Source organism: Manis javanica, chromosome 9 (genome assembly GCF_040802235.1).
Source record: "Manis javanica isolate MJ-LG chromosome 9, MJ_LKY, whole genome shotgun sequence".
Taxonomy (NCBI): domain Eukaryota; kingdom Metazoa; phylum Chordata; class Mammalia; order Pholidota; family Manidae; genus Manis; species Manis javanica.
This window is the reverse complement of record NC_133164.1, coordinates 77,767,078-77,793,557: the sequence shown is the minus strand read 5'-3', so window position 1 is coordinate 77,793,557 and position 26,480 is coordinate 77,767,078. Positions and strand designations below refer to the sequence as shown.

Here is a 26,480-nt window from a genome sequence, read left to right as displayed (position 1 = left end):
CCCAAAGCGTTCTATAAACCGTTGTACAAAGAGGTTATTGAAGCCCAGCTGACAGTTGTTTTAATAATAACAGTAAGAAACAGTTTACGATGGGAAGTTAACTATTGCACCAGTGGAAACCATAGGAAACATTTTAAGCAGTGTAACAGTCGAGATTGTAATTTCCACTGGACACCCGCGGCTAAACTGCGAACGCGGGTGAAATGATTTGCAGATCCCGTGATCTGTAACGCTTTGGGATTATCTGTACCCTTTAAGTTGAAATGAAGCTATGTTCTCAGTCATGTATTCCTTTTTCATGTTTAAACGGTTTCATAAATTATAAAGAAAGGCGAATAGTAGAGGCTCTTTTTTAAAAATTGACTTTATTAAAAACATATGCCCAAGTAGGCTGTTAAAAATCTTGGGCACTGATCTGTTTCAGTTTCTTCAATCATTATACACAGGCTTTCCTGGAGATTAGCTTAGAACTGGCAGAATATACGCTCTATTGGTGCCAAGTGGCTTAAAAACAAAATGAGATGGTGTCGGCTGTGTCAGATTAGTCGTTATATTAAACTCATCTTGTTGGATAAAGTCTTTAATTTGGGCTAAACGCAGAAACATTTAAAGATTCGAAATGTTTTCCCCGGAGATTATAGGCAAGAAAAAGATTTTACTTCTTAAAGATCTTTTATAGACGCAAGCACTAAATTTCTAAAGGTCTGCAGACGCCTTGGCTGAAGTCAAGTTTAGCTATTCAGAGTATGTGTTCTATTTTAGGGACAGGCAGGGTGTTAAAAAAGAAGTAAAATATAAGTGTTAAGTGGTTTTCATGGAAGGAACAGAGTAAGATGCCTTTCATGCTCTTAATCTCTACAGTTTCCATGGTTTGTTGGAATGGTTTTACAAACTTGCAAACTGAAAAGTGGCAATCTGGGTGTGTATTCCATGAAAACTATTTGAGGAAGAGGAGAATAAAAATACTCAGATGAAGAAAGAAGGTGGTTAAAACATGTTGTGCAGTCTCTCGTTTTAGTTCTTTGCTATCACGAAGGGGGGGGGAGCTTAAGTTTAGGTTAGACACTTGTGCATAACTGGTGGAAGAATTTTAAAGGAAAGTTTTTATGAATACTTGTTTTTTTCTATCGAAGTTCAGAATGTGATTTTCTTCTGAGATACACTGGAGAAAAGTTAGGGATACATTCGGAAAACACTTTGTTGGAAAAGAGGTTTTTATTCTAAAGAATAAGAAAAATAGTAAACATTCAATTTCTTGGTATGTTTACTTGGTATTATTTAAATTTAAACCATTGTGAGGTTTTAAGAGCGTTATTTCAGTCTAAAAAGAGAATGCTTAGTGAGGTAAATTTTCATCGAAGTTCGTAAGAGGTTCCGACTGCTTTCTGTATATAAACTTGATGACACTGAAGGAGCATCTATCAGATAGGCTAGAAGAATTTGTCCAGTAATTGGAATAGGTTGCTTAAGAGCTGTTGACACTACTCTCTGACTTGGAACTTGTTGCTAAAACTAACATCATTGTGTATTTGTAAAACACCTATAATCTGTGAAAGGGTATAATAGTCTTGGGGATTTATTCTTAGAACTAAAAAGGACCTGTTTTTCTAATCTGTTTCCCTCACTTTACCAATGAGAAAATAAAAGCCTGGCAAGATGAAATGACTTACCCAAATCAGCACAGCTAGGAAAAACAGTCGGTAGTTTGGCCCAGAAATATTTTTCTTTGAAGATGTTAATTTGCCTTTTGCTTTATGGAGTACTGGAAAGAACATTGAAATGTGAGACTGCTTCAGGTTTAAATTCTTGATATGTCACTTCCAAACTGTGGTTTTTGATGAATCACATTTACTTTCAGAATCCTGCCATCTTATTCTACAAAAAATAATTTTCCTTCATAAATTTACGGGGTTGTTGGATGGAACAAATGTGATTACATATGAAGAGCACATTGTATACCCTAAACGTTTGTACATATAAAGAGTGATACTATTTTTAAAATAAAGACAGTTCTTACTGTGTAACAAGGTGTCTAGGTCCCTAGAATTTTGCTTAGCTTTAGCTTTAATATTCTCAGCCCCTGCTGTTTTATAGATTATAACTCCCTGTAGATACATTTTCTGATCCCTGCTTGGTTCTAATCTTAGTAAAGCCTCTTATGAACATTTAAAATATTGCCTTTGTTAGAGCCTCAGTTCCTCTGGAGAATATGAAGTTTCTTCATATAGCATTTGAAAATATTTTCGTTTACACTCATGCATGCAGAATCATCTGTGTTTCTTTAACAGACAGTGGCTTTTAAAAAGTAATAGTGAAAATATCTTAGTTGCAATGTTAATTATCTGTTGCTAGTTTACAGATAAGACAATAACATTAATATATTTCCTTTACAGAATCAGCTTTGAATAGTCATGTTAAGGTTATCTTGTAGATCTAAAATAAAATACATAAAATGTTAAGATAATGCTCTTACGTTTAAAGTGGTTTCAACTGATAATGCTGGAAACCAATATATCAATATTGTAATAGTAGTATTACATAGATTATTTATAACCTTGCAGCTAAGGGTTATGATAAACATTTGATAAGCACTTGCAATATGTGCATTTATCTGTGTTCAAAGTTTCTAGTGCAACATTTCAGATAATTCTCACAATAAACCTGTAATACAGATACTATCATTATTGTAATGTATGGCTGAGGAAAATGAGGCTTTGACCAGTTACATGATATGTAGATATTCAAAGACCTGAAGAAGTGACAGACTCTCTTGTCCCTATTCTTAGCCATTTCTCTATGCTCTGCCTGTAATTGGGAGTGTTTCTCTGATTTTGAAAAGTTTTAATGCAATGTTTCTTAAATTTCAGACTTTGTGAAAAAATATTCGGGGCCAGTTGTTCTACCTTGTACTGTGTTGGCCAAAAAAAACCCAAAAAACAGAAAAAGTAAAAACTTTGGGAGAATTGTGTAAGATAGGCTGACAAAAAACTCATACTTTTGATGAGATACTGGTACAGTTGTTGGGTTTTTTATGTTGTAGGAAGCAAATTATTCTCACCAGCCACAAAAGGACTACAGTTGTTAATATTACAAATGGATGTTCTAACAAACTTCACCTTTATATTGATGTCATTGTTCCAAAGAAAATACTTTAATTAGAGTGACTGAAGAAAAAAGATGACCAAGCTCATTTAGGGCTTTAAAAAAGGAATATATCTAACAATAGTAAATTTTTGAGTTGTCTAGGTTAAAAAATGCCATCCAAGACTAGGATTTCTGATTTGTGACAACGTCAAAATACCTAAAAAAATCAAATTCAAGCCTAAGTTTAAACAGAACTTCTTCCAAATTGAGATAAATGGAAAAACTAAATTATGAAGCTGCAAGTCAAAGGGTGGAATTCATTTCTTTTTCATTGGCATTTAAAAACTGTCTGTTTTAGCCAATCCCTTAACATTTGTTTATTGCACTAAAATTGTTCAAAATACCTACTAGTTTACTTCTCTGGTTATCAGTTTGTATTTGGGCCATAACTGGAGGAAATATAGCTCCTCAGATTCCAGATTGTTCTTCTTCCTAATAGGAGTTTTGTTGGCACTCTGATTTTTAATAGAAAACAAAACCATTTATGTGTGCCTCTCTTCCTAGAAAGAGCTGTATTGACTCAGGATAAAAGATTATATAGTACAGTAAAAGTTATGGTCTTTGTAGTTCATGAAGTAGTTTTTATGTCAGATATCTCTTGAATTTCACAACTATTCTGTAAGATTGGCAAAATATCCAGGTAGTCTGATAATACCGAACTATGGATAGTACCTAGGTTAAAATTCTCTGGTTAATGCTAGACTCTTTTGAAATTCAGTCATGAAAGAAGCGTTAGCAAAACTCATACTTTTATTCTCTTCCACCAAAGCCACATTGTACACAGCTGTCTTTCTCTTCTACTCTATTGCTTCAGAAACTTAAGCAGGGTAGAAATAAACATAGTGGTGATGGTTAATGATGTTAAAGACAGATGAGAAAACTTCACAGAATGTTTCCCTACCATAATTTGCACAAAAGTACTATAACTAGAAATAAAGCCTTGGCGTGTATTTGGTGATCTATACAAAAGTCTTGCAACTGCTGAATTTAAAAAGTCCTTTTTTCAGAGTTGAATTTTGACTGCTTGGAAGTTACTTGGTGATCAAGGAAAAGAATGTTACTGACTTTCTATACTGTAGGGTATAGTTAATGCTTTTGTATATGTTATTTTAATATGTAAGAGTAGGTATCTTAAATCTCTGCTTAAAAAATACTTCAAAAGGTTGTCACTGGAATGTCTCCAACTCCAAATACTATTACTCAATAACTAATTTAGAAATTTTAAGTGCTGTATAATATGTCTGTTACTCTGAGAGAAATTTTTTCTTAAGATCAGCCCAATTCATTCATACATTTATAGTTGAGGTGATTGTCTGATAGTGGTTATTCAACCTTCAGAAATTATCTCTGTCTTCTAGGATTCATAAAAACATCCCAAGAATGAAGGTGAATGTTCTTTCAAAGCTGCAGTTGAACAGGACCAAAAGAAAACCTCTTTACCAAATTTCCATTTGTCCTCCTGTTATTGAAAGTAAACAGGAGTGTTAGACAGTAGATTGGCTTATTCATTCTTCCTTTTCTTTGTCCATCTTCCCACTTCATGGTTCCTCCTTCCCTTTCAGGCGCTAGTGCTCTCTTGCATTGCAAACACCCGATGAAAATCTGTACTTACCTGCTGTTGGTTGACAATTTAAATTTGTGTTATTAAATTTAAATCATATTTCATTTTACATTTTACAGCTTTTATCTTCATGGTGTGAATGTATTTGATGTTAGCTATGAGAATTTGGATCAATAGCTAATACATAGGGAAATAATCATTTGTGTATTTTCTGTGAACTTTTGATATCCTTTCTGTGCCATTTTTCTCTCTGTTCCTTCTTTCCCAAAACTTCTAGGAGTGGCAATCAAGAATTTAAACAAATTTTAAAGCATCTTTATTAGGGTTTTAAAATTACAAAATTAATATATGCTTGTGGTTAAAATAAAAACAGTATAGTTAAAAGGGTTAACAATTGTTCAACTTCCCCTTACGGATATTCTTTGTATATTAGGGATCATTAATCTATACGTTACAAATATTTTGCCTTATTTATCATTTATCCTTTGAATCTGAACTTGTATTTACAAGAACACAGCCCTTTGGCAAAACACAGAAGAAACTGGCTCTCTCGAAACTACCAACTTACTGAGGTAATAACTCTTTTAAGGCTCTTTTATTATGCCTTCACACACTTAATCCAAGAATTTCTCCTGCTTATGTTTCTTGTAAACTCAGATTTTAGGGAAGAAGTAGCAGGAAAAAATGAGAATCCTCAGAGCATAGGGGAAAACTGGAGTGTCACGTTTGGGTCATATTCATGCTAGTTGACTGGCATTGGCATACTTATAAGTGTTCTGTGATTGGTAATAGTCTCTCCACATAACTTTCCATTCACTCCTTAGAATGATCTTGTAAAGTTTATCTTACTCTTATTTTACAGATGAGATTCCATTTAAATCAGCAGCTCTACTGCTTACTTACAAAATACACCTTCAAAGTTGATGGTATTAAGAGATAAAAGAAAAAAATGATAAATTTTGAGCTTTGGGGGCTAAAAGAATGTGATGTAATGAGTTATAAGAAATACATATTCGGTCATTCATATGACCGAATATATATTTCCCAGGTATATTGGTCTTCTTCCACAGTTACTGAAAACACTGCAGTCTTAAAGGTAGAACAGGTGTTTTGTCATGTTAATGAGAGACTTTTAGCCCCCCACTCAAGGGTAGGGGCTGGAGGCTGAATCAGCCAATGGCCAATAATTTAGTCAATCATGACTATGCACTGAAGCCCTCACAAAAACCCATGAAAATAGTTTTTTGCTCTCTTCCTCTGTTCTTTGCTGCTCATTTGGATCCTGTTCTTAGTCAGAGAGCTAAGCTTGGGCAACCAGAACACATCCACGTGCCACTGAGCCAGGCCCCAAGCTCCATGAGGGTAGAAGTTCCTTTATTCAGGATCTTACCGTATGTCTCTCTTCATCTTGCTGTTGACTCTGTCCTTTACAGTATCATTTATTAAACTGGTAAATATAAGTGTTTTCCTGAGTTTTGTGAACCGCTCTAGCAAATCGAACCTCCCAGGGGAGGGCGTGGGAATCTCCAGTCTGTTGCAGGTAGGTCAGAAGCACAGGTAATGCCTGGGTCTTGCAACCGGCATCTGGAGTAGCGGGTAAACGGTAGTCTTGTAGGACAGATCCCTTAACCTGAGAATCTGGTGCTGTCTCTGGGAAGATAACATCAGAATTGAGTTGAGTTCTCCAACACCCTGCTGGTGTTAGAGAATTGCTGATGTAAGTATGTGTGCGAAGACCCCTTCCATGTGCTTACATACATTGGAATCGGGTCCGGGTACCCGAATGAAATTATACTACTACTACTGCTGTGTATATTATATTGTTGTACACATATGTAGGGAACAAATAAACACACCACTGCATTTGGTGTCAGACGCGTGCAAATCACAAAGAATTGTTTTGTATTACGGATTTTTACAAGGAGTGAAAGGTCTTCAGTGGTCTGATTTGATGATGTGATGAGTTATCTCAATATTGAATTTGAAAGTAACTGAAATCTGTATCTTTTTACTTCTAAGTTTTCAAGTTTTAACACAGTGAGCAAGTAGTATGGATTAGTAATAAAGGTTTTAAACCCTGCATGGCTAAAAAATTTTTAATAAATGTTTCTGTGAACAACACTGCATTTAACATTAATTCACACAGGTGTTTGGGAAAACGTAAGTGAAAACGGTAATGTAGTCTGTCTCTTTAAGGGTTTACACTCAATGAGCAAAACATAGATGTGTGAAATAAGAAAAATTATTCTGTAATCATCCAGACTGCTTTCTAGTTTCTAGTTGGTATAGAACAGAACATGGTAAGCCCTGCGAGAGAGCATGGATGGTGTCTATCTTGTTCACTGTTATCCCCTCCAAATCCATCACACTGTAAATGAATAGCATATATTTACTGAATGACTGAGAATCATCTCAATGTCAGTAATAGGAGAATGTTCCAGCTGGCATAAGATGAACTGTAGGACTCAGGGAGAAAAGATGGGTAGCTGATGAGAAAGGCCAGGATTATTAGGATAAGGGGCTTAATAAAAAAGAATTTCCAAGATGGGGAATGATATAATACAGATTTAATTAGAAAACGATTCCAGAAGTTGTATGGAATTCAAATAGGCAAAGAGAGCATTGAAATGGTTCTTAGGTTTTAAGGTTTTAGGTTCAAATGTTAAGCACATATCTTGAAGATGACATTCTCTGCTGGTATGGAGCTTAAAATCTAGCAGGAAGAGATAATTACTTAAAACAAGGAGCCATACTAGGGAGAGGTTCTATAAACATTTTGGAGTTATACTGTATACTCTTTAATGAATATGCATTCAGAGGAGAGGACCTATGGTTTTCAGGCTCTGAAATAGGTCTGTGCAAAAAAGAGATCCCTGACTTAGAAATTTAAGTTCAGTTTTTGATGTTCAACTACTACGTTCTTAAATAGTCCTAAACTTGTGTTTTAGGCATTGTTTTTATGGTGTATTTCCTTTAATAGATAAAGCTGTTTAATATTGCTACTATCAGTGGGGCTTACTTTTTTTTCATTTCATAACATTAGTGTGATTATAGATCAGGAAATGTTTTATTTTAAAAATAACAAATACACATGTATTCTTTCCCATTGGGGTTGGAGTTTTCACTGTAGCACCCTTTTCTTGTTACCTTACAACTGGAAGAATACAGGGAATTTATCTGCTCTGGTCCCTCATTACCATCTTCTTTATGCTTCTCCTTCTCATACCTTGGAAAGGAAACAGTTTACAAATCTGCATTGCTCTGGCCAACTATGACCCTAAACCAGTTTAGAATGTGTTTTCTTTTAAATGCCCTGAAATAACGCAGTTAGCCTGAATTCTTGTGTGTAGCTTAGTAACTAGGTATGTTGGCAAGTGAGCAGGATATAGAAGCAGTGAGGTAGCAGCTTAGGACTAAATAAAGCAATTCAAACCTGGTGTGAAGTCATGGAGGCTACAGTTTTGGTTATGATTGAAACAGTGTTAATAACCCAGGCTATTGTTGGGCCACAGTGTGGATGATATGGTATGTGGATTAGAAATAAATACTTCCATTAGCATTGCTCTCCGGTAAGGCACTGATTTCAGCTTCCTATAACTGCGTAAAGAGTTTGGGTGTAAAGATGATTTTCAGGATCATGGGCTTTTATATTGCAAAAGTAATGATTATCATAAACTTGTTTTTTTTTGCCATGACCTTTATTCCAATCTCTTTAATTTTTATGTGCCACTGTTAAAACTGTACTCAATTATTTAACAATTAGAAGTTGTATGGTATCAGATATATGATAGTTGCAAAGATCAGCTCATTGTCTTTTGATGGGCAGGAAATGGGCTAAAGTTAATGTGCCAAAAACTTTTTATTTAGAAATATTTCAGATAATTTAAAAAGAACAGAAAATAGCATGGTGTGAGCACCTGAGTACCTATCAGCTTAAGAATTAAATATTACAAATTCACATGGAAGGCCCCTATGTACCTTTCCTTGATCCAGTTTCTCATTCCCCGAGGGGAATTCCCGTCTGCTTATTGTTGCACATAACTTTTCCTAACAGTGGCTTTCCCCTTCTTTAGACCTGTGTAAATTTGTTTCTTCAAAGTTCACCTCACCTTTTCCATTTTAACTCTGATGCATATTGTATATAATAATAAAAGCAGTCTGACTAGAGGACTTGAAATACAAGATTGTAAAAACGAGGTAGAAATGTACCTTAAAGTGTAGGCAAAGGAAAGTTAGACTTCAACACTGTACTATGTGCAGAACAGAAGTAGGTAAGTAGATGTGAGAGAAACCCAAAGAAATGATCATTTTAGGATGATTAGTCTGGTAGCAGCAGTGTGGGACAGTGGGTCTGACAGGAAGTTGTACATTACTAACTCATTTTTTACTGACTTTTTTCCTTCCTAATTACAACTCTGTTAGATTTTACTTGGCCCCCAAACACTAACATTTTGCAAGAAGAAAAAGAAACTGGTGGCAGAATGCTTGATATGGTGGGTGTTACTAGTTTTCATGATTTGGGGGATTACTCCTGACCCCTTTTAGAATCTGTTGACTATGAATATGTAGTGGCTGTTAGGTTTCTACTTTCACTATTGGTAATTTTTTTAGTTCCCAGTGCCAGAAATGCAACTGTCTGCTTAACTGTTTTCTCTAAGCTGTTGCAGCCCTCTACTGGTCTATGGAAGCTGAACAATCTAGAACTCTGGGGGCTAGAAGGCTACTCACATGCTAACCTTAGCAACTCATTTTTAGAATCTTAGAACCTTAAAAGTCATTTATACCAACTCTCAACTGCAAATGAGTATTTTATATATCCACCTTAACAATTCTGGAAATAAATGTGTATATAGATATGCTAGATACCCAAGGCAAAAAAATAATTGTAAACACAACTGCCTGTATGACTATTTAAAGACTCTAAATGTATTGTTAGTTATGTGATCCTTTATGGTCCAGTATTTGACAATGTCAAAAAATCTTTCTACCACTAATCACTTTTGTAAATCTTATCTAATGGAGTAATGACTTCAATTATTTTTTTAATTAGAGGTATTGTTTAGTAATTACTTAGAAAATAAATTACTATTAGAAGGTAAATGCAAGAGATAAATGCTAATTGCTTCTTTTAAATTACATATTTTCAAGGCATTTTTATTTCTTGTTGCTGGAGTCAGAACTTGGATATCATTCTAGCCTGCTTGCTTATTTACTATTCCTCCCTACCTCACAATCAGGCCATTATACTTGACCTGGTCTCCTTGACTCTCATCTAATCCCTTTTTAGTTTATCTTCGGAAGTTTCATCAACAGTTTTCCCAACACATTACTTGAATTATGTCACAACGTTTTTAAAAGCCTTAAATTGCTTTTTGTCGTTACAAAGATCAAACAACACAATCACAAGGTGCATTATGATACGATCCTTTCCTACTTTCTTTAGCCTTATTTTCTATCCTACCATAACTGAGTTTTTGCTACAGTGTGGCCTGCTTTCTTGTGTGAACAAGTATGTGTCCACGCTTAACCTTCACGCTCTGCAGCCCCATCCATATCTACCTGCTTCGTAGTCATCCGTAAGCCTTTATTTTAGTGTTACCCCTTCTTGAAATTCCCCACCCACACCCTATGTGCATGAACCTGTGTTAGGTGATCCCTTTGTGCTAGTACTGTCATATTTCTGTAGCATTAATTATTCCATATGGTAATCAGCTTGTCTTTTGCTCTTTAAAAACTATAAATTTCCTTTATGCTAGTATTATGCCTTGTTCATGTTTAGTTCAGTTGCTTGGCATATAGATGTTTAGTAAATGTTAAATGATTGAATAATTGTATGAGCAAACTGGGGTATGATATAGCTAAAGGAAATATCCATAGTTAAATTATTTAACATCACATATTCAGTTCATTTTTTTGAAGTTTTGTGAGGAAAATGAGTTCTTCTAGACCAGTGCTTATTGGACATGCTTTTTTTCATGATCTATCTATATTGAGGAAAGGGGCAGATAAAGAATGATAAGAATTTTAGAGCTTAGAATGGACCTCATTTTAAAATGAGGAAACTGAAGCCCAAAGAATTTACTAGAAAGGTACAAGAACTTAGATCTTCAAGTAATTTTTTTACTTTACTAAATTCCTCCTATTATGTTTTGCCTCAGACTTGGCTAGGATTAGTAGATATTGGCTGGTTATATTTCGAACAGTTGGGGCCTCTAAATATTACTCTAATTTATACCATTGCTTTTTGTCATTTTAAAGATCAAAGAACACGATGGAATTCGAAGGTAATATACTCAATATACCTAAATCAAAATGACCGTTTAAAATATATTTACTTTGTATAGTCTTCTGAATAATCTGTTATAAGATTCCTGAAAGAGAGAATGTTTAGCAGCACCAACCCAAGTCCAACCTATATTTACTAGATTAAGCTTCTTCCTGAATCTTTTACTTCCTTTCCTATTCTGGTGGCTGGGTTAGAAAACATAACACATAAAAGTACCTTTTACCTCTTTCTGCCTCTATCTGAAGCTGTCTCTCACCTGCCATCTCGTTCCCTCACCTTGCGTTCTACCCAGAACACTCTGGTTCTCCAGAGCAGACCAAGTGGAAATTGACCTATTTTATCATTTTTAAAATCTTACTTGCAAATTATACATGTTCCTTATAAAAGTTGGTATAGGACTATATAAAATAAACCATAAGCATTCCCTAATGACCTCTAAGAACATTGTTTCTAAGGATGTTTTTGAGGCCAGTTTAAGGGATGTGAATGTTTGTCTTCATCTTCTGCATGCAATTGGTTAAATTTGTGATTTTTATGATAATAATTTCTTGGTCTGAAATACACCCATTCATATTCTTGGGCAAAAATGTTTTGGAATAGCTGCCAGAAAATAGCAATGGTGAAAATCAACCACTGCTTACTTTGGAAAGGTATGATAACAAAGACATCCCTTTTCATAGACTGAATTCTCACTTGAATGGTTTAAATAGTTAAGAGGGGGAAATGTCCAGTTAGTATCCCAGAAACACGGCCACTTATTTTGACACCTTTTGCATTTTTTTTAAACCATTGTTAAAATGTGAGGGAATTAAGCTTTTTGGCCTTTGTTCACCCAGAATTTATGTGTCTGGCGTTATTTTTTGCATGAGGGGAAAAGCAGTAAGAACGTCATAATTGTTTAGTAATTTAAACTCTAATTTTTGTGTTCATAGAAGAGTAGAGTTTGGAGTGAAATGGTTCTAAAATGTTTCTGAAATAAGAACTTTGGAAGGATAGGAGGTCTTCATTGTCATCTACCCTAACTTTACTTTCGAGAAGAAACAGAAATACTGAGATGTGATGAAGGTCAACCAAAAAGTCGTTGGTAGATCTCAGAAGAGTTTTGGAACTCAGGTTCTCAGATCAGATCACAGAGAAAGTAATGGTCATTTTCCTAACTGAGTGACTCTTTTTTTTTTTTTTTATTGAAGGGTAGTTGACACACAGTATTACATTAGTTTCAGGTGTACAACACAGTGATTTAACATTTATATACATGATAATTCTAGGTACCAGCTATCACCATACCAAGTTGTTACAATATTTTGACTATATTCCTTATGCTATACATTACATCCCGGTTACTTATTTATTTTACAATTGGAAGTGTGTACTTTTTTTTTTTTGTGAGGGCATCTCTCATATTTATTGATCAAATGGTTGTTAACCACAAAAAGATTCTGTATAGGGGGGGTCAATGCTCAATGCACAATCATTAATCCACCCCAAGCCTAATTTTTGTCAGTCTCCAATCTTCTGAAGCATAACGAACAAGTTCTTACATGGAGAACAAATTCTTACATAGTGAATAAGTTACATGGTGAACATTACAAGGGCAGTCATCACAGAGGCTTTTGGTTTTGATCATGCATTATGGACTATAAACAGTCAGTTCAAATATGAATATTCATTTGATTTTTATACTTGATTTATATGTGGATACCACATTTCTCTCTTTATTATTATTATTTTTAATAAAATGCTGAAGTGGTAGGTAGATACAAGATAAAGGTAGAAAACATAGTTTAGTGTTGTAAGAGAGCAGATGATCAGGTGTGTGCCTGTAGACTATGTGTTAATCCAAGCTAGACAAGGGCAGTAAAACATCCACGGATGCAGAAGATTTCTCTCAGAACGGGGGCGGGGGGGTTCTAAGCCTCACCTCTGTTGAACCCCATTTTCTCACCTGATGGCCCTCCTGCGACTGTGCCTGTCTTAGGTTGTTCCTCCCTTGAGGAATCTAACCCGTCTCTGGCTAACCAGTCATCTTCCGGGGCTATACAGGGAATGAGTGACTCTTAAGGATCGTTGAATTCTGTTGCTGTGATTTGGTCCTTCACATGGTGCCTTTTTTCTCAACAGTTTTGAAGGAAATATTTTTACTCCCAAAGCAGCTACAACTCAGTGAAAGCTAGAACAGAAAAAAACAAAAACAAACCCATTCCATACTCATGGTTCTACCTTTACTTTCTTTAGGTAGAATGCAAAAGTGGTTGTAAATTTAGAGGGCATTATTTAAATATTTTACATGCACCAAAGACTATGCTTAAGGTACCATTTTAGTTATTTCTCATAGCTTTATTAGTTGAGCTTTATCATTTCATAATGTAGATGAAGAAATTAAGTAACTTGGACTTTGTTTTCAGTTGTATTTAAAGTGCATATTCTGGGAACTTTTGGATAAGATGGCAGACTAGGGAGGCTCCCTTCTTTTTCAAATAATATGGAAATGCTAGATAAAAATAAAATAATACACAGCTGAGCTTGAAATCAAGAAAGGAATTTAAAGGCAGCTGAAATGGAAAGAAATTCAAGGTCATAATAGAAAACAGAAATTGAAGCCCTGTCCTGTAGAGAAAATAGATAAACTCCGTAGTTTGTGTGTTTTAACATAGTGGTAGAATGCACAGGGACCCAACTGGAAAGGGTCTGAATTATTCATGAATGGGGACCCAAAAACAAGTCCAACTACCAGCCTGGGTTTATATTGGTATGTTCCAATCCTTTTGTTGTCTTTCACAAAATGTATTGCTAAATCTTATTTTTATCCACCCTCAGTGACTCATATTTTGACTGAGTTGATATTTGGATGTATTGTAATAACACTTATATTGGTAATTTATGTTCTGTTTACTAAACTATTCATTTTCCACAGTTTTTAAAACCTTAAACATATATATATATTCCCTCCAAACAAGACAAGTACTTTAATCACTTTCTCACTTTCCTCCAGTCTCCACCACCTCACCTCCTATCTTCCAGTTTCCCAACAGCCATATCTATGTTTTGTAGGATTTTAGTACTGGACTGTTCGGGGTATTCTTCAGCCATCCACCAATTGTCTTTCTTTTTATATGAAATATACTTTATTAGGTTATTTACTCCCTTCTGAAATATCACAGTGTCCCCATAAGTTTATTTCAATTGTTATTTGAGTGTACCTACTTAAAAGCAGTTTTCAAACTGTTTGTATGTGTTTCAAGGCCTTTTTATGTCTGAAAATATCATTAACCAACTTTTATTTAAATAATAACTTAGAATGATTAAAGATTCTTGGTTTGAAGTTCTTTTCAGAAACATTTTGAAAGTACTACATTTTTTTCTTACCTCTGCTGTTGCTTTTTAGAAATTCTGGTGTCAGTTTGATTTCTTTCCCTGTGCCTGTGACCTGCAGTTCTCTAGAATACTTTGAAATTTTCATCTGTCTTTTTCAGTTTATAATGTGTCTGAGTATAGTTCCTTTTCTGTCTTGTTTGGCACTTGGATTCATATTTATTCACTTATTCGTTCAACAAATACTTATTTATTGGGAGTTTACTCTGTGGCAGAGTGTATTCCAAACACTTTAATCCAAGATATTCCATTTTTCCTCAGTTCTGGAAAATTATTGTTTATTTTCAAGTATTTTGTTTTCTCCATTTTTTTTCTTGGAATTTTGTTACATGGATTCTGTCACTTCTAACTTCTCTATAGCTCTTAACTTTAATATTTTTCATTAAAAAAAAATCCCTTCCTGGTGCCTTGCGCAGCAGTCCTCTGATACTGTAACTGTCCTCTGCAACTACCTGATCTGTTAATTCACCAATTCATTTTTTGGTTTATCTTTTATTAATTTGTCTAATCTGTAGAGTTCTTTGTTGCAGCTGTATTGTGTACCTCCATACATACTCTTAGTTCTTTTTGGTTCTCTTTAGTCCTGCTGCATATTATCAGTCTTATTTCTTTGAGGATTTTAAATGCTTTAAGAAATTCTCTACATGATTGTTCCATTAATCTTGCTTCATAAGTAAAGAGGGTTTAGCTTGAGTTGAGATTTTATTGTTAAAGTTCAGTGGGAAACCACTTTAAAAATTAAGCAGGGCAGTGGTATTTGATTTTTAGTTTTAAAGAATCACTCTGCTACCTGTAGAAGGTATGTGTGTGTGTGTGTGTGTGTGTGTGTGTGTGTGTGTGTGTGTGTGTAAGAGAGAGAGGAGGAGGAGGAAGAAGAAATTCTAAGTATTGAGGCAGGAAGATGAACTGTGGAATTTTTGCAGTATCCTATTCAAGTGATGATAGGGGCCCGGATTGGTAATCAATTTAGATGGAAAGACATGGATTTAATTTGAGATATGTTTTAGAGATGGAGTCAACGTTTCTGAGTTTTTCTCTTGAAATGATAGGTGGATAGTGGTGCCATTTATTGAAATGGAGAAGGGGGATGGCTGGATATTGAAGAAAGTTTGGTAAGGAAAATCAAGAATTCTTTGTAGTCTTCTTTTGGCTTGATTTGCCAGTTAGACGTCCATGTGAAGATGTCAAATAAACAGGTGGATATACAAATACGGAGTTTCAGATAAGGATTTTCTGTACAAATTTGGAAGTCAGTGGCTCTTAAGTGGCATTTAAAGCTGTGGGACCAGATTAGGTCAATTAAGCAGTGTGTTAGAGAAAGGAATCCAGAATCAAGTGCTGCAGCACTCCCGACATTCAGAGGTTCTGCAGAAGAAGAGAGGTAAAAAAAAAAACAACTACTTCTTAAGGAGTTATTCTGCCATTTGCATTATTTATGGTATAAAATATACTATGTTTATTTTTTTTGTAGATAATTATTTTTTATTGAAGGGTAGTTGACATACAGTATTACATTAGTTTCAGGTGTACAAATGTTTAGTTATTTTTATAAGTGGATGTTTAGATTTTTTCTCCAGCATTTTGGTGATGCAAATAATGTTGTAGTGCATGTCTTTTTGTATTATCTTTGCAGATTTGTGTAGTACACCTGTGGGATAAATTACTAAAAGTCTGATTACAAGGACAAAGGTCAGTGTATTTGTATTTTAATGACTTTGCCAATTCCTCTTCAAAGAGTTTATCCCATCAGCAATGTATGAGCATTCTGGTATTCCTGAACTCTTGCCAATGCAGGCTTATTAATCTTTGTCAGCCTTCTAAGTGAAAAGCCATCTCTTTGGTTTATGTTTTTAAAATATGACTGAGTTTGAATACTTCTGTATGTTTACTCAACATTTGTATTTCTTTGAACTGCTCCTTCATGTCATCTGATTTTTTTTGTGCTAAGTTGTCTTTTATCTATCTGTTATAACTGATTATTTTCCATTTGCTTTGCAAATTTTTTCATTTGTGGTCTGCTTTCTGTTTATAATATTTGCATTTCTAATTAAAAATTTTTATTTAGGACTTTTAAAAAATGATGGTTAGCTCTCATACTATGTTTTAGAAAGATTTTTTTCTCTATCCTAAAGAGTTTATTTCTGGTACTTATGTGGTTTAATTTTTATGTTTATTTCTTTGACCCAGATGCCAACATTTTTAATTTGTCAAAAGTACTCTAAACTTTGCTAGAATGAGCAAGATAACTTTGAAAAATAAAAATTAGTTGCCAAAATTTATTATAAAAATATATTCGAAGTATAAAAAATTGAAATAAAATATTCAAATGCAAAAGTAACTGCAGGACAAAACAGTTTAGTATTGGTACAAGAATGGGTAAATAGAGTAGTAAAATACCCTAGAAAGCTCAGAAATAGATTTGGGTATATAAAAGAAAAAGATTGTAATTAAAAACTGGAATTACAGATAGATGGGAAGAGTTAAATGTCAAAAGTTAGAGAAAATAAGAGTGAATACATTTTCTAATCTTGTAATAGAGATGGTTTAAGCCTAAAAGAAAAGGATTCATAAAGAAAAAACAGACATAAAATGTATTTTTGACTGTACATTGTGCAGTCCATTGCACACCCTTGTTCACAGAGTATTCACAATCATCAAAAGGTGAAAACAATCTAAACATCCATCAATGGATAGATTGATAAAATGTTGTTTATACACCCACACTGGATGGAATATTATGCAGCCTTTAAAAGGGAAGAAATTCTGATACATGCTACACATTAGTGAACTTTAAAGACATACTAAGTGAAATAAGCCAGCCATAAAAGGATAATGTTATATAATTCCAATTCTGTGAGGTACCTAGGGTAGTCAAATTCAGAGACAGAAAGTAAAGTGGTGGTTATTGGGCTGGGAGGAGTGGGAATGGGGAATTATTGTTTAATGGGTACAGAGTTTCAGTTGGGGTAGATGAAAAAGTTCTGAAGATGGATGGTGGTGATGGTAGCACAATAATGTGAATATACTTAATGCCACAGAATTGTACATTTACAAGAAATAAGTGTTTATGATATAGGGGAAAGAGAACAATTGTTTACTTTTGGTGGGAACGTAAATTAGTTGCCAGTGGAGAACAGTATGGAGGTTCCTCAAAAAATTAGAAATAGAAGTACCATATGATCCAGCATTTACATTTTTGGGTATTTGAAGAAAATGAAAACACTAACTCAAAAAAGATACATGCAGGAGGAAAAAAGATGGCAGAGTAGGAAGGCAAGGCAGAAACCTACTCCACACACATACAAAGGAAGCAACTACAGCAAATACAACTAACTGTGAAAAAGATGTAAAGACTGCAGAGCAGACCCTCTATACTTGGTGAAGAAGAGAAGACCACACAGGGAAGAGTAAAGTGGCAGAGCCATGATGAGTCGGGACCACAGCCCACAAGAGGAAGGATGGAGGAGCAGAGCAGGAAGGAGATAAGCACTCAAACTCTGCACACCTGGCCCTGGATATCTGCTCTGGGAACATGAGTCCACATTACATTGGGTTCTGGTGATTAGTGGGGCTGGACACTAAAGATACTTGGAGCACTCTGGGAGGCTGAGACTCCTGCCACTTGTGGAATAAAAGCATGCTCCAGTGGTCCTGGCTGAGACCCAAAACAGGTGGCAGTTTGAAAGATTTACCAATAGTGGGAATGGTGCCAGAGGGGCAAGGGTTAGATGGTACTCTATCTTTAGGAGGAAGGGCAGGTGGATGGCACTTCCTCAGTCCGCCCTCCACCAAACAGGTCAGGCTATCACAGGAGCCCCAAAAGTTCCACTACTCTGAGTGGTGACTTAGCCCTGAAGCACTTCCCTGTGTACCTGCATGCCAACCAGGCTGCTTGGTCCAACAATGTCACACTTTCCTGACTGGCAGGCAGAGGGAGGCTTTCCCAGTTTTTTCAGTCTTGTATCAGCCCAACTAGGGAGGTGCCTGTAGGAGCCAGCTTCAGGTGCTCCTTCCTTCTCGAGGGTGGACCAGCCCAGTGCAGCTAACCCCACCACCATGCCTCCCAACTACCTCTGCCCTGTTAGCCAAGCAGCACCACATTGCTGCAGGCAGAGAGGGCTGCCCCACCCACAGCAATCCCAGCAGAAATAGCCACAAAGTCTGGCTGAGGTGAATTGCCATCTGCATTGGACTGAGATAGACCACTGCTGACAGAGGAAAAGGCAGCCCCTCCCATAGCCCACCAAGAGAAACTGGGGCTCCACCACAAAGAAGAATCAGGCACTGGAGAGTAAAGAATCTTGAGTTTCTGGACACCACAGGACACCTTCCTCATAAACTCATTACTTTCTAGACCAGGAAGTAAAGCTGCTCCACCTAATACAAAGGAAGAAACACAGAAACCCAGACAAAAGGAGACACAGGAATATGTTGAAAACAAAAGAACAGGATCAGACACCAGAAAAAGGGCTAAATGAAACAGTAACAATTGTCTTGATAAAGATTTCAAAGTAACACTGAACTGCAGAAAAGAATTGATGCTCTCAGTGAGAATGTCAACAAAGAGAAGATTTTAAAAAGAGCCACTCAAGCTGAATAATCCAGTAACTGAAGTGAAAAATACAATGGAGGGAATAAATAATAGATTGCTTCAAGTAGAGCAGACAATGGATGAGATAGAAATTAGAGAACAGGAAAACAAGGCTGAGGAACTGAGAGAAAAAAGAACTCTAAAAGTGACAGGATGTTAAGAGCTGTATGACAACTCCAAAGGAAACAACATTCACATAATGGGGGTACCAGGAGGAGGAGAGAGAAAACAAAGGGGGGTAGAAAGTCTTCTTTGAAGAAGTAAGTACTGAAACTTATCCAATCTAGGGAAGGAACTAGACACCCAAGTCCTGGAAGTGCAGGGAGCCCCAAACAAAAGGAATCCCAGGAAGACAATGCAAAGATACATATAATGACAAAGATTAAGAATAAAAGAGGGTATTGAAAGCAGCCAGAGACAAAATAAGATTACCTATAAGGGAAATGACATCAAGCTATCAGATTTCTCAGCAGAAATTTTACAGGTCAGAAGGGACTGGCATGAAATATTTAATATATTGAAAACAGAAGGATCTTCAACCAAGAATCCTCTACCCAACAAGATTATCATTCAGATTTGAAGGAGAGATTAAAAATGTACCAAATAAATGAAGGCTGAAGGAATTCACCACCACTAAACAGGCCTTACAGGATATGTTAAGGGGACATCTGTAGATGGAAATGTTCATAAGCTTAAATCATTTTCACCAGTGAAAATAAACCTACAGTAAAGGTAGTAGACCAATTACTTACCAAAACAAGTGTGAAATTAAAACAAACAGAGTAAAACTAACTTTATACAAAGTCAGCCCAGGGATATGCCAAATTTGCAGATTGTGACATCTAATATATAAAGTCTTAAAGGAAGAAGAATGAAAGAATTACTTTTAGATTGTGTTCAAAATAGAGCAATCATCAACTTAATATAGACTTACATGGTTGGGAAACCATCTATGAACCTTATGGTAACCACAAGCCTAAATCCTGTAGTAGATACACAAAATTTTAAAAAAAAGAAATGCAATCACAACACTAAAAAATAAAATAAAATAAGTATATACCTATCAATAACTACCTTAAATATAAATGAACTGAGTACACCAATCAAAAGACATAGGGTGGCAGAATTGATAAAGAAACAAAACCCATCTATATGCTGCCTATAAGAGACTCATTTCGGACCTAAAGACATACACAGACTGAAAGTGAAGGGAGGGAAGATATTTCATGCAAATAATAGGGAGAAAACAGCAAGAGTAGCAGTACTTATATCAAACAAAATAGATATCAAAATATAGACAGTAGCATGAGACAAGAACATTACATAATGATAAAAAGATCCATCCAACAAGAGCATATAACCATTATAAATATCTGTGTACTTAACACAGAAGCACCTAAATATGAAAAAAAATGCAGAATTAAAGAAATACACTACAATTCAATCATATTAGAGGACTTTAACACACCATTTACATCAATGGATGTAGATCAACCAGGCTGAAAATAAAGAAACAGAAGCACTGAACAACACATTAGATAGATAGACTTAACAGATATCTCACAACATTCCATCCAAAAGCAGCAAAATACACATTTTTCTCAAGTGTACATGGAACATTCTCAATAGATCACATACTAGGCCACAAAAAGAGTCTTCAGATACATTAAAAAAGATTGAAATTATAGCAAGCAACCTCAGACCACAGAGGTATGAAACTAGAAATCAGTTACACAAAGAAAACACAAAAGGCCACAAACACATGGAAGCTAAACAAAATGCTTCTGAATAATCAAAGGGTTAATGAACAAAGAAGAAATCAAGCGATACATGGAGACAAATGAAAACAAAAATACAACAGTTCAAATATGTGGGACACTACAAAAGTGGTTCTAAGAAGGAAGTACATAGCAATGCAGGCTTACCTCAGGAAACAAGAACAGTCCCTAATAGTCTAAACTCACAAAGAACTATAAAAAGAACAAATGAAACCCAAAGTTAGAAGGAGGGACATAATAAAGATCAGAGCAAAAATAAATAGAGAAGAATAAAACAATGGAAAAACTCAGTGAAACCAAGAGCTTGTTCTGTGAGAAGATAAAATAGACAAACCCCTAGCCAGACTTACCAAGAAAAAAAAGGGAACACAAAGAACAAAATCAGGAAATAAATATCAGTAGTCACAATGGATACCACAGAAATACAAAGAATTATCAAGAGAATGCTATGAAAATCTACATGATAACAAGCTGGATAACCTAGAAGAAATGGACAACTTCCTAGAAAAATACAACCTTCCAAGACTGACCCATGAAGAAACAGAAAATCTGAACAGACCAATTACCAGTAATGAAATTGAATTGGCAATCAAAAAAACTCACAATAAACTAAAATCCAGGACCGATTGGCTTCACAGCTGAATTCTAACAAACATTTAAAGATTTAATACCCATCCTTCTTAAAGTATTCCAAAAAGTAGGAGAGGGGGGAATACTTCCTCATTCTATGAGGCCAGCATTACTCTAATACCAAAACCAGACAATGACACTACAAAAAAAGAAAATTATAGACCAGTATCCCTGATGCACATAGATGCAAAAATCCTCAACAAAATCAAATTAAAAAAACACATCGAAAGGATCATCCATAATAACTGGATTCAGCAGAGTTGCAGGATGTAAAATCAATATGCAGAAATCTGTTGCATTCCTATATACTAATGACAAACTAGCATAAAGAGAAATCAGGAAAATAATTCCATTTACAATTGCATCAAAAAGAATATAATACCTGGAAATAAACCTAACCAAAAAGGTGAAAGACCTGTACTCAGAAGAGTGTAAGAAACTCATGAGAGAAGTAAAAGACACAAATACATGGAAATCTATCTCATGCTCATGGATAGGAAGAACTAATATTCTCAAAATGGCCATCCTGCCAAAGCAATTTATAGATTGAATGCAATCCCTATCAAAATACCAATGACATTTTTCAGTGAAGTAGAGCAAATAATCTTAAAATTCATATGGAACCACAAAAGACCCCAAAAAGCCAAAACAATCCTTTGAAAGAAGAACAAAGCTGGGGGTGTTATGCTCCCTGACTTCAAGCTATACTACAGAGCTACATCAATTAGGACAGTATAGTACTGGCACAAGAACAGACCTGTAGACCAGTGGAACAGAATAGAGCCCAAATATGAATCCATACATATATGGCCAATTAATACATGATAAAGGAGCCATGAATATACAATGGGGAATATGGGGAAAAGATTGCCTCTTCAATAACTGGTGTTGGGAAAATGAGAGCTACATGCAAAAGAATGAAACTGGATTACTGCCTAACTCCATACACAAAGTAATTTGAAATGGATCAAAGACCTGAAACCATAAAACTCTTAAGAAGAAAAGACAAAAATCTCTTGAACTTAAATATGAGCAGTTTTTTCCTGGACACATCTTGGGCAAGGAAAAACAAAATAAAAGGAACAAATGGGACTGCATCAAACAAAAAAGCTTCTCTACAGCAAAGGATACCATTAGAACAAAAAGGCAGCTTACAGTATGAGGAGATATATTAGTAAATGATTTATCCAATAAGAGGTTAATGTCCAAAATATATAAAGAGCTCATATGTCTCAACACCAAAAAACAAATAACCTGATTAAAAGTTGGGCAGAGTACCTGTAAAGACACTTTTCTGAAGAAGAAATACAGATGGCCAACAGGCACATGAAAAGATGCTCCATATCCCTACTCATCAGGGAAATGCAAATCAAAACCACATAAGATATCACATTACACCAGATAGAATGGCCACCATCCAAAAGGCAAGAAATGACAAGTGTTGGTGAGGATGTGGAGAAAAGGGAACCCTATATACTGTTTGTGGGAATGTAAATTGGTCTAGCCACTGTGGAAAAGTATGGAGGTTCCTCAAAAAACTAAAAATAGAAATACCGTATGACTCAGTAATTTCACTTCTAGGAATTTACTTGAAGGAAACAAAATGCTTGATTTGAAAAGATATGTGCACCCCTGTGTTTATTGCTGCATTATTTACAATAGCCCAAGTTACGGAAACAACCAAAATGTCCATCAGTAAGTGAATGGATAAAAAAGAAGTGGTACATATACATATACACAATGGAATATTATTCCGCCATAAAAAAGGAAGTCCTACCATTGACAACATAGATGGACCTAGAGGTCATTATGCTAAGTGAAATAAACCAAGTAGAGAAAGACAAATACCATATGATTTTACTTAGTTGTGGAATATAAAACAAAGTCAACAAAACAGCAGTAGACTGATAGATCATAGACACTGAGAAGTGACTGGTGATCACCATAGGGAGGAGTTGGAGTGGTGGGTGGGGAGGATGATGGGGCATAAAGGGGCACAAAAATTCTCAGTCATAATATAAATTGATTACAGGGATGGTAGTACAGCTTGGAGAATATAGCCATTGATTCTGTAATATTATCCTATGTTGAGAGATAGTAACTGCACTAGTGGGGGTGAGGACTTAGTAATTTGAACCACTGTTTTGTGTACCTGAAACCAATGTATGATTATATATCAAGGTACTTCGATTAAAAATTATAATCCTAGCAAATACTGAATAAAAAGATATTTGAACCCCCATAATCATTGCAACATTTTGATCATACATAGCCAAGATATGGAAACCTACTAAGTATCTACACACATACACACATGCACACAGTGAAATACTATGTAGCCATAAGAAAGAATGAAATCTTGCCATTTGTGACAACATGGTGGAACCTTAAGGGCACTGTGCTAAGTGAAGTAAGTCAGATCAAAAGACAAATACAATATGATCTCACTTACATGTGAAATTTAAAACAAAACACCAAACTCATAGGTACATAGAACAGAGTGTTGGTTGCCTGAAGCAGGGGTTTGGGGGTGGTTGAGATGCATGAGGGGGGTTAAATATACGAACTTACATTTATAAAATAACTAAGCCAGCTTATAAACAGATAGAAGGCTTTGCTGGTTAAGTCTGCCAAACACACACAGAACATTAATACAAACCCTTCTCAAACTCTTCCAAAAAATAGGAGTGAAATTTTCCAAACTCATTTTATGAGGCCATCATTAACTCTGATACTAAAAACAGACAAACACAGTACAGAAAAATTTCAGGCCAATATCTCTGATGAATATAGATGCAAAAATTCTCAACAAAATATTAGCAAACCTGGTTTAAATAATTAAAGGATTGTGTACCATGACAAGTTGAATATATCACAGGGATGCAAGGATGTTTCAACAACTTCAAATCACTGTGAGGTACCTCATTAACAGAATGAAAGCTGAAAAGCATACAATCATTTCAATAAATGTAGAAAATATTTCTCAAAATTCAACATGCATTTATGATAAAAATTCTCAACTTCCAGGTATAGAAGTAATGTACCTTACTTAACATAATAAAGGCCGTATATGACAAAGCCACAGCTAACATGATACTCTACAGTGAAAAGTTGAAAGCATTTCCTTTAAGATCAAGAACAGTCAGGGATGTCCACACACCACTTTTATTCAGCATAACATAGGTAGTCCTAGTGAGAAGAATTAGGCAAGAAAAAGAAAAGATATTTTAATTGGAAATAAGGTAATAAAACTGTCACTGTTTGCAGATGACATAGAAAAAAACTTAAGGATGCCAAAAAACTGTTAGAACTAGTAAACAAATTCAGTAAAGATTCAGGATACAAAATCAATAGACATCTCTTGTATATGTATACACTTGCATTTATATACATATGCAATAACAAACTATCAGAAAGTTAAAATAAAGAAAATAATGTCATTTACAACTGCATCAAAAAGAATAAAATAAATTTAACCTAAAGAGGTGAGGTACCTGTATATTGAAAACTGTGACATATCATTGAAAGCAATTGAAGAAAACACAAATAGATGGGAAGATATTCCACACTCTTGGATTGGAATACTCAGTATTATTAAAATGTCTATACTACCCAAAGTAATCTGAAGATTTAATGCAATCCCTATCAAAATTCTACTTTTTTTTTTTTGAGAGGGCATCTCTTATATTTATTGATTAAATGGTTGTTAACAACAATAAAATTCTGTACAGGGGGCTCAATGCTCAATATACAATCATTAATCCACCCCAAGCCTAATTCTCATCAGTCTCCAATCTTCTGAAGCATAACGAACAAGTTCTTACATGGTGAACAAGTTCTTACATAGTGAATAAGTTCTTACATGGTGAACAGTACAAGGGCAGTCAGTTATTACAGAAACTTTCAGTTTTGATCACACATTATGAACTATAAACAATCAGGTCAAATATGAATATTCATTTGATTTTTATACTTGATTTATATGTGAATCCCACATTTCTCCCTTATTATTATTATTATCATTTTTAATAAGATGCTGAAGTGGTAGGTAGATGCAAGATGAAGGTAGAAAACATAGTTTAGTGCTGTAAGAGAGCAAGTTTAGATGATCAGGTGTGTGCCTGTAGACTGTTAATCCAAGCTAGACAAGGGCAATAAAACATCCACGGATGCAAAAGATTTCTCTCAAAACAGGGGGGGTGAGGTTCTAAGCCTCACCTCTGTTGATCCCCAGTTTCTCACCTGATGGCCCCCCTGTGACTGTGCCTGTCTTAGGTTGTTCCTCCCTTGAGGAATCTTACCTGTCTCTGGCTAACCAGTCATCTTCTGGGGCCATACAGGGAAATGTAAACTTGGTAAGTGAGAGAGAGGCAATATTGTTTGAAAAGATTAGCTTTTTACTTCTTTGCAGATTTATGCCCTGTGGCTTTTATGCCCAGTATTTGCCTTGAGGTATCTTTACCACTTGGAAGAACTATGATACTCAGTAAATTCGATATGAGGCACGAATTCTATTTAAGGGTTGTAATTAGGAAGGAAGAAGAAAAGCTATAGGAGTAGCAGACAGAAGATAACATGGGAAGATTGATTATTTCTTTGACATATCTTCTTGTAGAGTAACTTAAGCATGAATAGGTTTTAAACTACTAATTAAATTGCGTACACACATTAACATACTAGGAATACAGTTACCTAACCAAAGCAGACCTATAATTACCAGCCATCTCCAGTGAAACCAAGAAAACCATTTAGGAACCCTAGGCATTTGTGAAAACTTATCTATGATATGGTGGATATTGTCCAACTGAACTTGAACAGTCTGAGAGAAATCAGACAAATTAAAACAACCCATTCCTGGGGACTGTTCACATCCCATATGTTCTTTTAACAGTAGATAGTCTGTAGTCGTAAGATTTTGGAGCGCTACATCTTGCACTTCTCCTAATTCTTGGTTGAATTCCAACAGTATAGATCCAGTCAGATTTGTTGTTTTACTGTATGCACAGGCCAGCTTAGATGTCTCCTTCTTCATTCCAATGGCAAGTCCAGGAACCAATGGGATGAATGCAGCTACAACTGCAGCATCGCCTGGATCTTTGTTGAGATTTTTCTTTATGA

The 26,480-nt window shown here is 35.3% G+C and overlaps 1 protein-coding gene across 3 annotated transcripts in view; it reads left to right on the top strand.

Annotated features, from left to right (window-relative positions):
- Window positions 1-26,480, top strand: part of ANKRD12 (ankyrin repeat domain 12) — a 182,188-nt gene that overhangs the window by 1,080 nt on the left and 154,628 nt on the right. The gene's annotated exons all lie outside the window — the stretch shown is intronic.